The 10,264-nt window shown below is 35.2% G+C and overlaps 1 long non-coding RNA gene across 1 annotated transcript; it reads right to left on the bottom strand.

Moving 5' to 3' along the window:
* Window positions 1–4,353: 4,353 nt before the first annotated feature.
* On the bottom strand, window positions 4,354–9,645 carry LOC122686211. Its single transcript, XR_006338656.1, has 3 exons — window positions 9,491–9,645; window positions 7,564–7,578; window positions 4,354–4,368 (listed from the first exon to the last, which is right to left on the bottom strand). It is a non-coding gene; the product is annotated as an uncharacterized LOC122686211 (long non-coding RNA).
* Between the last annotated feature and the right edge of the window lie 619 nt (window positions 9,646–10,264).

The raw sequence follows: 10,264 nt of genomic DNA, 5'->3' as shown, positions 1-10,264 counted from the left end.
CTGGAAGCCAGAAGTGAATTTGAGCCCAGGGTCCTCAATAATTAAATTTTGGGCATGACGGTGGGGATGTCCTTTAAATTCTGATGTGGTACAGAATAGGATGCTGAGTTGAATTTGTCTAAATCTCAAAGGGCAGCGTGGCTTTAGCTGATGTATGGGGAACATCTTTCATAGCCAGTTTTCTTCCTGCCTGCATTACAGTTATTACTGTATAAGTCCCTTATCAGCCTAGAGTCCACTTTTGCAGAACTTTGTATCTTCCATAAAGTTCGACCACAGTAGGCTCTCAATAACTATCTACTTAATGAATTAGTGGTAAACTGTAGAGGGAGATTTAGGTATGTGGAATCAGGATTACTAGGTTGCCTTCATGCAAAATTGCTAAAGCACTCTCTTTAGGAAAAGGCACCATTAACTGGTAAAAAAAAAATCCAGGTGTACACAGGGCTGATTCAATGTAGAGGTTCTGTGGCTGCAGCATGGGCTAGACTTTAGCCAGTTTCCTTCCCAGACCCTGACTGTTTTTGCTCTGCACACAGGTATAAGTCACAGAGCCTTAGGTGGAAGCCCTGTTTGGAGTTAGAGATACAAGGAGTAACGGAGGGGAGTATTAGCCACAAGGAATCTTGAACAGCTCCCCAAAATGAAAAGTTTCTGATTTGGAAGTAACAGCTTTTTACTGCTAGAGGTAAAGGAAAAACTCTTTACTGCTAGAGTTTCCGGGTAGTAATCTACCATACCACAAGATAGTGCACATCTGGTTATTTAGAATTGGCTTTGAATGACATTAATTTCAATCCATGGAGGCTATTGTCTTTTTTTTTTTTAATCTTTTTTCATGGTTGTATTTACTTTAGATTACAGATTCTTGTGAAGTTGAAAATCTGAACTTTGGCAATAAACCCAGATTTGTAATTCATTTTTTTTTTGTTTTTGTTTTTTCTTTTTAAAGGTTAAAAGCAGTTCAGTTGCTCACGTCCAGACACACACTAGATAAACCCACAGTCCTTTAAATTAAAAAAAAAAAATCGTTTTTCAAAATTAGTTCTAGATGGCTTTTTGAAAGCCTCTACAGCTAATGAAATTATTCTAAAATATTCAGACATTCTCTGAAGTATTTTCAAAGTACCAGAGAATAAATCTAACAGATAATATTAAAGTATATTGGATAGTAACATTAGATTTCTAGATATTTTATCAACATTCTGAAGGATAATAAAATTACCTAAGGAAATTCCCTGTGGACAGATTCAGACTTATGCTTTCCTAAACAAGGAAATTTTCCCATTAGAGAAAATGGCTCTAGCATTCCATTAAGAAGACATTGAGCATTATCTTAAATATATGTAGCCCCAAATCCCTACCTTGAGTAACAGGTAATATAACAAAGGCTAAACCTTCTGAAGGTGAACTTTGAGCTTAGAGCAGTTTCTCAAAGTGGATCTCTGGGGACTCATGGTGTATATTTATGAAACATACAGGGCAAAGGGTGGATCCAAACAGGAAATAAAAGAGACCATGAACTAATAACATACGCATTTTTACAGGTCAAAATTCCATTGTGTGGATTTACATGGAGATAATAGGTAAAAAACTGCCATTGACATCAACCTTGGTATTATGCGTATTATAAGAGCCTGGTGTGCTGCAGTCCATGGGGGTCATAAACAGTCGGACACAACTGAGTGACTGAACTGACTGAGTGACTGACTATACTTAGAAGTATTATAAGTATAAGCCTCTTAGGAGTCAAAACTAAAATCTCCCCATAATCTTTGACCAGCATGCTGAATTACTTGTCTCCATCAACTAGCTAACAGAATTTCCTATTCTTTTTATTTCCAAGAGCCAAGTGCTTCCAGGATCCTGATCTAATATGTGGGTTATTTGTCACCTAAATTAGTTTATAAAATATAAATTGTATTTTGTTCCTCGGTGAGCCCATATTTCTCTGGTAGGTACTGAATAAAAGGCTGAGCATAATAAAAAATATATTTTCTATTACTGCTGACCTTACTGCTTACCATTAATGGGATTATAATTTTTTTAAGAAAAGTTTTTAATGTAGGGGGATGTGTCTATACACTAAATACTAGAGATTTACAAATGTACTGAAATTATTCCAAAGCATATGCTGTTATACGATTCAATTCTTTAGTTTGATGTGTTTGAACTGGTATCATTTGGTAAAGCCAAGTGTTTATATTCTTTAAGGCAGTCTCATGGAGCCACTGGATTTGGGTTTCAAATATTTTGAAAAGAATTATGGGAACACTTTGTAAGATATCCACCTTTGTGGAGTACGCACATGGCACAAGTATATGTGCCAATTCAGGACTCCTATCCTCTGTTAATGAAGAAAGAATAGCTAATTTAGAAAAAAACATGGTCAACAACAGAAAATAGGAATACATAATCATGTTTCTGAACTTGGTTTCTCTTTCTGCTTATAGAAATTTTTTGAATACTAAAAGAGATATTGTATGTGACTGAATCCAATATAATTATAATATACCATGTAAGAAGGTCCCTGGAGGAGGAAATGGTAACCCACTCCAGTATTCTTGCCTGGAAAATCCCATGGACAGAGGCGCCTGGCAGGCTACAGACCATGGGGTCACAAAGGTCTGACACAATTTAGTGACTAAAGAGCAACAACATTTAGTAGGTAATGTAATTATTTGGTTTTCTAGCTTTCTACAAATTTGGAAAAAATAATTGTTCTGCTAAGGAATAGGCTAAATTGAGAAACAATGTCAAAATCATTCATGTTTTTAATGTTTGTAATTTCTGTTTTTTCCATTGCTTTTGCATTGATTTTCACAAATCATTTAATCTCATCAGAGAAAGAGGTAAAACACTTAGTAAATGTCTTAATAAAACTGAGAATTAAAATCTGAGTAAGAATTTGTAATTCATCACACACTGGGTAAGAGCAAGAGTCCAACAAATTAAATAATGAAAAGTCAAAAATCAAAGTGAAAGTAGAGGTATTTCACAATCAAATTAATACACTAAATCAATAATTCTGCCTTGTAAAAGGGAGAAGAGGTTAAAAGTATTATTATGCAATTATCAAATCACACATATGATCTGACTTACTTAGTATTGAATGCTGTTTAATTGAAATGCACATAACTCAATGGCTTATTTTATGACAGTTCCTTCCATTTTATGCTTAGGATTTGTTCCAAATCCATGCATTAGCTTTTTTTTTTTTTTTAAGGAAATAAACCATATAGGTTTTAAACCTTCATTTGCTTCTTTCTATAGGGCTCTTAAGGGAAGTCTTTCTTTCTGTTCTGTTGCCAAAAATTACTTTTTAGATTAAGGAAATGCTTCCCCAGTAACTCTATCCAAAATCATCATTTTAATCACTATAATTGGGTTCTGCCATATTTGTAGGATGGTTTTTAAATATGATATTAAAGTGTGATTCTTACTTTGTTTTTAAAAGAATGAATATACTACCTAAAGGGAAAGGACAGAAAACAAAGCTAAACAAAAAACTCAGAAATCATCATCTTTATCTTCAATTCTATAGCTCTTGAGGTAAGAAGTTTCTAATATTATTCCATTCCACCAGTCTAGTTCATTCTTTCTACAAGTTCACTATTTCCTTCTAAATTATGATTCGCATGCAGCGAATACCATATCTGTAGACTATAAATATACCCAAATATTATTAATTTTCTTCATAATTTTCAAAATGTTCAGGTTAATTATATTCAGATACTGTCTTTTGTAGGGGGGTAACTATTCACATGCAAACCACTAGCCAGTAAGCATCAAGTTTTTGGCTGACGATGTTTCGACTTGAGAAGTGATACATTTAGGGGTGACTTATCAGAAGGTTAAAGTGGATCATCAATTAACTTCACTTGCAGTAAGTCAAATTATATCATATTATATTACTTTGTAATGTACTATGAAAAAAAAAAACTATTTGTCATTATACTATTTTCCTCCTTTCTTCATAAATCTTTTTTAACTTGCTTTAATCTACTGGGCGAATGAACCGAACTGAATCTACTTGCATCATGAGTTACACAATACTTTGGTAATTATCAATCACACATAGAAAACTATGACCTGTAATAATTCAAGGGCAAAAAATAACCTAATAGACTGTGGATGAAGTCCACATTCTTTCAGTTCAGTCAGTTCAGTCGCTAAGTTGTGTCCAACTATTTGCGACCCCATGGACTGCAGCACACCAGGCTTCCCTTTCCATCATCAAGTCCTGGAAGTTTACTCAAACTCATGTCCAATAAGTCGGTGATGCCATCCAACCACCTCATCCTCTGCCATCCCCTTCTCCTCCCGCCTTCAATCTTTCCCAGTATCAGGGTCTTTTCCAGTGAGTCACTTGTTCTCATCAGGTGGCCAAAGTATTGGAGCTTCAGCTTCAGTATCAGTCCTTCCAATGAATATTCAGGACTGAATTCCTGGTTGAGTACAAGGGACTCTCAAGAGTCTTCTCCAACACCACAGTTCAAAAGCAACAATTCTTCGGTGCTCAGCTTTCTTTATAGTCCAACTCTCACATCCACACATGACTACTAGAAAAAACATAACTTTAACTAGACAGACCTTTGTTGGCAGAATAATGTCTCTGCTTTTTTTTTTTCCACCGAGCTTTTTAATATGCAGTGTAGGTTGGTCATAGCTTTTCTTCCAAGGAGCAAGCATCTTTCAATTTCATGGCTGCAGTCACCATCTGCAGTGATTTTGGAGCCCAGGAAAATAAAATGTCACTGTTTCCCTTGTTTCCCCATCTATTTGCCATGAAATAATGGGACCAGATGCCATGATCTTAGTTTTCTGAATGTTGAGTTTAAGCCAACTTTTTCACTCTCCTCTTTCACTTTCATCAAGAAGCTCTTTAGTTCTTCTTCACTTTCTACCGTAAGTGTGCTGTCATCTGCATATCCGAAGTTATTGATATTTCTCCTGGCAATCTTGATTCCAGCTTGTGCTTCATCCAGCCTGGCATTTTGCATGATGTACTCTGCATGTATGTTAAATAAGCAGGGTGACAATACACAGCCTTGACATACTCCTTTCCTGATTTGGAATCACTGTTGTTTCATGTCCATTTTTAACTGTTGCTTCTTGACCTGCATACAGAGGTCTCAGGAGGCAGGTCAGGTGGTCTGGTATTCCCATCTCTTTAATAATTTTCCACAATCTCTTGTGATCCACACAGTCAAAGGCTTTGGTATAGTCAATAAAGCAGAAGTAGATGTTTCTCTGGAACTCTCTTGCTTTTTCTATGATCCAGTGGATGTTGGTAATTTGATCTCTGGTTCCTCTGCCTTTTTGAAATCCAGCTTGAACATCTGGAAGTTCATGGCTCACGTACAGTTGAAGCCCGGGTTGGATAATTTTGAGCATTACTTTGCTAGCATGTGAGATGAGTGCAATTTTGCGGTATGTTGAACATTCTTTGGCATTGCCTTTCTTTGGGATTGGAATGAAAACTGACCTTTTCCAGTCCTGTGGCCATTGCTGAGTTTTCCTAATTTGCTGGCATATTGAGTGCAGCACTTTCACAGCACCATCTTTGAGAATTTGAAATAGCTCAACTGAAATTCCCTCACCTCCACTAGCTTTGTTCGTATTGATGCTTCCTAAGGCCCACTTGACTTCACATTCTAGGATGTCTGGCTCTGGGTGAGTGATCACACCATTGTAGTTATCTGGGTCATAAAGATCTTTTTTGTATAGTTCTTCTGTGTATTCTTGACACCTCTTCTTAATATTGTCTGTTTCTGTTAGGTCCGTATCATTTCTTTCCTTTACTGTGCCCTTCTTTCCATGAAGTGTTCTCTTGGTATCTCTAATTTTCTTGATGAGATCTCTAGTCTTTCCCATTCTATTGTTTTCCTCTATTTCTTTGCTTTGATCACTGAGAAAGGCTTTTTTATATTTCCTTGTTATTCTTTGGCACTCTGCGTTCAAATGAGTATATCTTTCCTTTTCCCCTTTGCCTTTAGCTTCTCTTCTTTTCTCAGCTATTTGTAAGGCCTCCTCAGACAACTACTTTTCCTTTTTGCATTTCTTTTCTTGGGATGGTCTTGATCACTGCCTCCTGTACAATGTCACGAACCTTCATCCATAGTTCTTCAGGCACTCTGTATATCAGATGTAATCCCTTGAATCTATTTCTCACTCCACTGTATAATCATAAGGGATTTGATTTAGGTCATACCTGAGTGGTCTAGTGGTTTTCCCTACTTTCTTCAATTTAAATCTGAATTTGGCAATAAGGAGTTCATGATCTGAGGCGCAGTCAGCTCCTGGTCTTCTTTTTGCTGACTATATAGAGCTTCTCCATCTTTGGCTGTAAAGAACATAATCAATCTGATTTCAGTATTGACCATCTGGTGATGTCCATGTGTAGAGATTTCTCTTGTGTTGTTGGAAGAGGGTGTTTGCTATGACCAGTGCGTTCTCTTGGCAAAACTCTGTTATCCTTTGACCTGTTCCGTTTTGTACTCCAAGATCAAATTTGCCTGTTACTCCAGGTAACTCTTGACTTCCTACTTTTGCATTCCAGTCCCCTATAATGAAAAGGACATCTTTTTTGGAGTGTTAGTTCTAGAAAGTCTTATAGGTCTTCAGAGAACCATTCAACTTTAGCTTCTTCAGCATTACTGGTTGCGGCATAGGCTTGGATTACTGTGATAAATGGTTTGCCTTGGAAATGAATAGAGATCATTCTGTAGTTTTTGAGATTTATTCCAAGTATTGCATTTCAGAATTTTTTGTTTACTATTATGGCTACTCCATTTCTTCTAAGAGATTCTTGCCCACAGTAGTTGATATAATGGTCATTTGAGTTAAATTCACCACATTCTTTACATCATGAAAATTTCATTGAGATATTCCTGCCTTGAGGGAGTGATGAAAATATAATGCTCCATTAGGAATTGTACCCAATAATAATTTCAAGCTAATAGAAGAAAACCTTCTGATGCTGGTATCAAACTTCCTCAATTCCTTTTTTGTTTTACTCTTATCTCATAGAGAATAATTATATTTTCATTCAGCAGTATCAAAAGTCTCAACTTGTTCCTGTCCAGCATATTTGTCTCTTTAAGACAAGATATTGCTTACATGCCTCCTTTATGTTTAGGAAACATGTTATTCATTTTATATACTTTCCCACAATATCTTTATAGATTTATAAGCTAAGTATTAACATGCCTTTTTAATATCCAGAAAAAAAAGAGAGGTGCAAAAACTTTATATCATTAATAAATTATGTGAGTCTTGTCTCAAACTGGTCTGTTTAAATTTAAATACCAATATTTTAAAATTCTAAAATGATCCTCCATTAACTATAAATGTATTTCAAAATAATGATAGACAATCTCTGTACTATAATATACATTCAGTATATTTGTGTCTTGTTTAATACAGAATATCAGTTAAAAAGTGTATTGTATATTTAAAAGTTCATTTTGTAAGCAATACTGCAATAATACAATAAAAACAAAACAATAAAAGTGTCTTATTAAAGGGAAATGAGCAATTTAACATTTTAGTATCAAAAACTGTATAGATCTGATACTACAAATAGCAATTTTTAATGAGTTCTGGATTGTAAAATGTGTCCTAAGGGGAAAGGTGAAGAGCAGAAGTGAATAATCTCCCTAAAAATAAATAAAATACAATGGATATTTTAAATAGAGCCTCCAGTTTTGAGAGTTATGCTTCTTTTCCAGATGTATAAACCTAAAAACTATTTAGCTCACTTGAAGTTTAACACAAAATGATAAAGCAGCATATGATGGAAACTGAAAGCTAATTTATGAACTGTTCTGAAGCATACAATAAATTCCTTTGGATGTGAGGACTTCTAGAAGCACAAGCAAGTAAGCCATGGTGAAATCCATCTTCCTTTTGACTTAGCCACATTAAACTAATTCCAGAAATAAATCCAGCCAATTGGCAAGTTAACCTCTCACTCTTGTCACAGAAGTCATCTACAGCCTTGAGTTTAACTGTTTACTTTCTCCTTGGTCTTCGTCCATTTTTTAGGGGCTCTGTATTTATAGAGCCACTTAGGAAATTTATGGATGATGAGAATGTGACCCAGAAAATCATTCATTTTAAAAAAGCATGGATACAGGGTTCATATGTTAAACAAAATATGTTTAATTCCTTTAACATGGATTATTTTTTCTACTGTGAGTTACACTAAGTCAATCATTTGATAGTTGTGTATTTTTAATATTATTTACTTGGGCCTTATTTTATTTGGGCTTTGGAAATGTTTGAAATGAGCTAGATAAAATTTACCATTAGATATATTTTACTCAAACTTTTCCTGCAGGATCAATTTTTAGAACCGATTTCAATAAGCTGAAAAAAAAAGTCCCTCACTAGAGATATTTTTTCCCTTGTGTAATCAGAAATGCAAAGTTGTAAACAGGCACATATTTACTTAAAGAGTTTAGATTTAGAATATATTTCATTTAGACTTTAAAAAGCAGATAGGAGAATGCCTATCTTACATGCTAAGAATATACTAAACATATGTATACATATGTAAATTATTGCTGATAAATACTATTTTGTGGCAGAACTGAATGATTAGATGTTTTATTCAATATCAAATTTTGTATCTCATATCCTTCTGTGAAATTATAACTTATTTTGAAATAAAGTCTCATACTTAATCAACCTTTGATAATTATTGAGTAACTATGACCAGCAATAGGTTGGCTAATACAGGCTGGGATAGCAAATAGCAACAACAGGTAACATTCACAGTGAACCTGGATCTGTTTTGATTATTGGATTTATTTATATCATTTAATCTTCCAAGAATTCTAAGTGCAGAATGGTTCAACACTTGCTCAAAATTAAAAGGTATTACAATGGAATATCACTCAGCTGTTAAAAAGAAAAGAAATAATGTCATCTTTAGCAACATGGATGGACCTAGAGATCATCATACTGAGTGAAGCAAGTCAGACAGAGACGGAGAAATATTGTATGACACCCCTTATATGTGAAATCTAAAAAGAAATGATTTAAATGAACATACTTACAAAACAGAAACAGACTCACAGACTTCAAGAGTGAGCCAGTGGGAAGTATGGGAGGAAGGGAGAGCTAAGGAGATTGGGATGGACATGTACACACTACTATATTTTAAATGAATAACCAACATGGACCTACTGTATAGCACATAGAACTCTGCTCAATGTTTTGTGGCAGTCTGGATGGGAGGGGAACTTGAGGGAGAACAGATACATGTATATGTATGGCTGAGTTCCTTTGCTGTTCACTTGAAACTATCACTATATTGTTTGTTGATAGGCTATACCCCAATACAAAATAAAAAGTTAAAAATAATATACAGGTATTAGAGGGTGAAACTGGGATGCATCTCATGCCAGTCTGTTTCCAGAGTCTACACTTTTTTAGCTATTGCATTTTTAAAAAATCATTAAAAATAGCTATTAGCCGTTACGTATGATTTGATTGAAAGCTGAGCGCCGGAAAATTGATACTTTTGAACTATGGTGTTGGAGAAGACTCTTGAGAGTCCCTTGGACTGCAAGGAGATCCAACCAGTCCATCCTAAAGGAAATCAGTCCTGGGTGTTCATTGGAAGGACTGATGCTGAAGCTGAAACTCCAATACTTTGGCCACCTCATGTGAAGAGCTGACTCATTGGAAAAGACCCTGATGCTGGGAGGGATTGGAGGCAGGAGGAGAAGGGGACGACAGAGGATGAGATGGCTGGATGGCATCACCGACTTGATGGGCATGAGTTTGAGTAAACTCCGGGAGTTGGTGATGGACAGGGAGGCCTGGTGTGCTGCAATTCATGGGATCACAAAGAGTCGGACACAACTGAGCGACTGAACTGACTGACTGACTGACTTATGCTTTGATTAAATTTCCTATTTTTCAACAACATGCAGTGCACCTGAAACCTGAGATTAATGAAGTTATTAAATGCTAGTTTAAAACAAAAATACTTGTTAGAGGATTATGTTCACACAAGCAAACTCTCATAAAAAAATCAACTTTAAAACAAAATGACTTTCTTCTATTAGCAAAATATGTATATTTACTTTATTGTTTCTATTTTTCTAGTTTCTATCAAATATTAGGTATTATAACTTTTTTGTGATCAATTTAAGCTATGAAAGTAATATTTTATGTATGTTCATAAGGGTTTGGGAGGATCTTTACAATTCAGTTATATAAAGATCTGTCTGCAATAGTATCAAACTTT

Source organism: Cervus elaphus, chromosome 29 (genome assembly GCF_910594005.1).
Source record: "Cervus elaphus chromosome 29, mCerEla1.1, whole genome shotgun sequence".
NCBI lineage: Eukaryota > Metazoa > Chordata > Mammalia > Artiodactyla > Cervidae > Cervus > Cervus elaphus.
The sequence above is the reverse complement of the archived record's forward strand: the minus strand, read 5'-3'. Positions and strand labels throughout refer to the sequence as shown.